The sequence below is a fragment of the Arvicanthis niloticus genome, chromosome X (genome assembly GCF_011762505.2).
Source record: "Arvicanthis niloticus isolate mArvNil1 chromosome X, mArvNil1.pat.X, whole genome shotgun sequence".
Taxonomy (NCBI): domain Eukaryota; kingdom Metazoa; phylum Chordata; class Mammalia; order Rodentia; family Muridae; genus Arvicanthis; species Arvicanthis niloticus.
In genome coordinates, this window is record NC_047679.1 from 88,562,741 (window position 1) to 88,567,275 (window position 4,535).

Consider the following 4,535-nt stretch of genomic DNA (forward strand, 5'->3'; position numbering starts at 1 on the left):
CCAAAGGATCTATGCCAAGGAGATACAGAGCCAGAATTTGAGCCTAGGGTTTTGGCACTCGGAGTCCATGTTCTTAAACACTCTAATCCTCATCAGAAAATGTACTGATGTTTAAATATGCATGGTCCCTTTGACCGTAAATTAGAGAAAGTCTTTTGATGAGCTGTGTCCTTCTGCAAACTGCAAACGTTCTAACATGAACAGGGAAAGAGAAGGGAGGAAATGTATGAAATTGCACATTGTCCTTGCCTATACACCTCTTAAATGGAGACACATGACAAGCCTCGGCTAGAATTGACATAATCTGGTCTGGCAGATGTCTTACCAGCTGGTATTCTAGCTTTGAGAAATCTCTTAAATGCAACCTTCAAGCTGCCAATGTGTTGCTGTGTGTCTGTGGCATGAATGTATCGCTTCCAGTTTCCTAGCCACCCACCATCCCTCTCTCATGGAGCAAGATTTTACTGGGTCATTCATGTTCCTGGAAGAAAGTATACAAAATTTGAGCTTTGGAATGAGGTAGCTCTTTTGGGAAGAGACAGCGAAGCAGGGAATGACTCACGAGTGAGAAGTTTGACTGGTGGGAACATTCTGTCTGGTGCAATCGACCACTGGTAGAGTAAGCAGGGAGTCTGTCGCCATCCTCATCTTCAGGAACACAAGCTCTCTAAGGTATTTATTATGGCTTCCTCTGAAATGAAGTTTTTCATCAGAAAGCCTCTGGGATTGATTCCTGGATAAAACTATATATGTATTCAGAATCACAGGGTAGAAGCAGGATATGGTTTTGTTAGCACAGTCCAGGAACTGTATTATGAAATATTCAATGATAGATCAGTTCCCAGAACACAGACACTCTACTTGCGGAGAAATAATACTCACTGAAACACAGCCCCACTAGGATGCAAAGTAGATAACTGCCCAACACTCACATAGCTGTAATATGGGGAAAATGGGGATCTACACAAGCTGGGTGAACAGAAAAAGGCGTGATCAATGCATCATAACTTTAAGGCATAGATTACAGTTTCTTGGGAGAACTTGCAATAAATAAGATATGAGGTGCGCCACAGTTAGTACTATGGGTATTTGTTCTACAAAAGAGTCTTGGGAGGACCAAGGTACACAGAATGTCAGGCAGAAACCACAGATCAAAGGGCAAATTATATGTGGAGGGGAAATGATTCTAATCATTTGAGGCATAGATCTGCATATATAATTGTGTACAGATATGCAACTTGAGGCCAATCTATGGTTACCATAAAGATTATTAACAGTTGCTGGATATGGTAGCACATAACTTTAATTCCAGCACTAGAGGGGCAGAGGCAGGCAGATCTCTGTGAGTTTGAGGCCAGCTTGGTTTACAGAGTAAGTTCCAGGACAGCCAAGGGTAAGCAGCTTAACCCTGTCTCAGAAAACAAACAACATACAATGAATGTTTAACAGTTAGCATGTGGAAGAAGAAAATTCAAACTGCTTACTGACCACTCACTGTAGATTTTTATAATTTGCACAGAGCTATGTTAATCTAGCTTTGATGTTCATTTAAAAAAAACAAAGACATGTGACCATCTTGCCATCTTCAAAGGGAAGAGATTTAAAAAGATAGGAACTAAGAATATGGGAAGCAAAGTAATTCTAAACTGAAGACAGGGAAAGTTGGTGTTCTAATTTACTCTGCTACGATATTGATCTAAAGGGTTATTAAACTAACTGCTTGTCCCGTTGTTCTACATCTTCTGTCTTGTGTATGAAAGGTTTGAAGTCTGTGTTTTTAGAGATCCTTTGAGATTATGTGCAACGTTCTCTGTGTGTTTATGGATGTGTACACAGATTTCCCCCATCATAGGAAGTGATTGTTCCTCTTTTTGTATCATTTAGGTAGTCATAACATTATAACATTAGTTGGTATTTTTACCTTTAACCATGACATATGTCCTGCCGATGTATCAAGCTATATATTGTGGTAAGAATAGTCTCCATGGGAGAAAGCACAGAAGTTTCAGAGTTAATGCTAGCTAGTATACTTCACTAATGTTTGGATCTTATATCCTAGAAAGAATTGGTATTAAAAAAAAAAAAAAAAAACTTCTTATTGGTTCTTTGTTTCACATCACGTACCTCGATCCCACTCATTTCCCCCTCCCCTTGTATCTACCCTCCACACTTGTAACACTCCCCACCAACAGAAGAGACCATCTCCTTGTGGAAGATGTAGTATGTCACAGTGTGTCCTACAGTGTACCCTTTAGTCCACACTTCTTTGCTTGCAAGTATGAGTCATTGGTCTGGTGTACTGCCTCTGGCTTCTGATACTCTATCAATAGTGGAATCTCACTGAAACTCCTCTCAGATATCCTGTTGTTGCCCTGTAGTTTTGGATCTGTAGGACCGGCAGCCCCTTCCTGCACTCCAGCAGTTCACTGTTGGGGTGGGTCAATTCAAAGTCCTGCATCTGGGCCTGGGAGATATCTGAGCTGGTCAACCCTGGCCTCCTGCTCTCAGGCCCTAGGGCCTGTTCACTGTTAATGCATGCAACTAGGGCCAGTTCTACCCTGCTGTCTAGGTGAGTTACATGGCCAGCTCTCTTGACTGTGCAGCCAGTGAGGGACAAGGCTAGTCCCTTCCACTCTTATAACTCCAGAGTCAGCTGTTGTACCTGCCATAGGTGTCAAGGAATAAGAAGATGGTGTCTCTCCCTTTTCTGCACCACCACACAGCAGACAAAAGTCAGGGCCCAATCTCTTGTGCTTACACACTTGGGCCAGGTCACCTGCAACCCCCATTTCCAGGGCCACCTCTACTGTGCTACCCAGGGGAAGTGCAGGGCCTGCTTTCCCAAGTGCTGCAGCAGGTGAGGGACAGGACAAGCTCTCCAGCTCTCATGACCTCAGGGCCAGCTCTCCTGCCTGCCATAGGTGTATGTGGGGGTGGTGGTGGTGGTGGTGGTGGTGGCAGTCATCTTTCCCTCATCCATGTCACTGCACAGCAGACAAGTTTCAGCAGAGAAGTTGTGTGACCAGTTCACCCATGTTAACACCCTAGGGGCTGGCAAACTAGCACCCCTGCCATCAGGGTCAACTCTACTGTGCTGTCCAGGTGAGGTTCAGGGCCTGCTCTCCCCGACCGCTACAAAAGGTAAAAGACAGAGCCAGCTCTCCTGCTCTCATGATCTCAGAGCCAGGTCTCCTGCCTGATGTAGGTGGTCAGGGGTTGGAGGGGAAAGAAGGGTATCTCTTCCCAAGTCTATGCCATACACACGGCGTGGTAGAGCCAAGTCTTCTACATTCTTATCCTCAGGGACCAGCTCACCTGGAACTCCGGCAATGTGTGAGGGCCAACTCTCCCACGTACTGCAGCTGGCTAGGGGTGGAGTCAGCTCTCATGCCCCCAGGGACATCTCTCCGGTGTTGCCCAGGTGAGGGGTGGGGCCAGTTTTGCACAGCCCTCAGAATTCAACATGTCCCCAGGTGTCAGCCCAGACCAGGGAAGTCTGCCTGGCCTTTGGTGGTAACAGAACCCTGCTGCTGCAGGGACACAGACTCAGACATGGCCCCTGGTGGCAGCACAGGCGAGGACCCCACCAGATGGCATCACTGGCTACTCACATCAGGCTGTTCCTAACTGCCCTCGAGTCTCCAGTTCTGCCTCTCTTCATTGTGCCCACATCCTTCTGTTCCTTTTTCTTCTGTTTCTCCACCACTTACTTGCTCCTCTTAGAGATGCCAGACTCTCTTAGAGTGTCTGGGGTTGTCTCAGGAGTGATCTCAGGAGTGCTATGCCCCGATTTTGCATTATGTTCTCCAGGCAGGGGTCATGTCTGGAATGGTCTGCTGTCCAAGGCCTGTGTGGCACTCACCCTGTGGTCATCTCAGGCAAACTCCTTGTCAAGGCCACATGGTGCAGGTCTGGTGGTCATCTCAGGCTTGCTCCTCACCTGGCCTACGCCAGTGGCTCCATGCAAGGGTCATCTGTGTCAGGCTCATTTTTGTACAGGGCTTTTAGTCTCAGGAGGGGATTCTTCTAGTCTCTGGCTTTTTCCCAGTCTTGAGGTTTTGTTGGGGCCTGCTGAGCACTGTACTTGTAGTCTTCTCAGGCTAGCTTTGTGTCTGAGCCACCTGGCACCAGACTGATCATGGTCTCAGGCTTGATTTTTTTCCAGAGAATGTTAGGCTATGTCAGATGTTCATAAATCAGAATACTCAGCATAGAAATAGCCTCTCTCCTCTCTGTCACCTATTGAGGCACATGGGACACAGTAGCCATACCTACAACATTTGTCAGGGCAGAAAGAATCATTTTATTACTTATGTATTTAGTGTGGTTACGTGTGTGCATACTCATGCCATGCTTCTTGAGTAGAGGTCAGAGGGCAACATACGAGAGTCAGTTCTCTCCTACCATAGGGACCTGGTAATTGAACCCAGATCATCAGGCATGGTGGCAGGAGCCTTTTCACCTGCTGAGCCATGTTGCTGGCCCGGTTGGAATAATTTGTCCTGTTAAGTGGCATCATATAATGTCTGATTGGG

General features: G+C 46.4%; 1 non-coding gene across 1 annotated transcript; it reads right to left on the bottom strand.

The window, feature by feature from the left end:
* Positions 1-4,167: 4,167 nt before the first annotated feature.
* LOC117695633 (small nucleolar RNA SNORA17) lies at positions 4,168-4,293 on the bottom strand. The gene has a single exon (XR_004604680.1). It is a non-coding gene; the product is annotated as a small nucleolar RNA SNORA17 (small nucleolar RNA).
* Between the last annotated feature and the right edge of the window lie 242 nt (positions 4,294-4,535).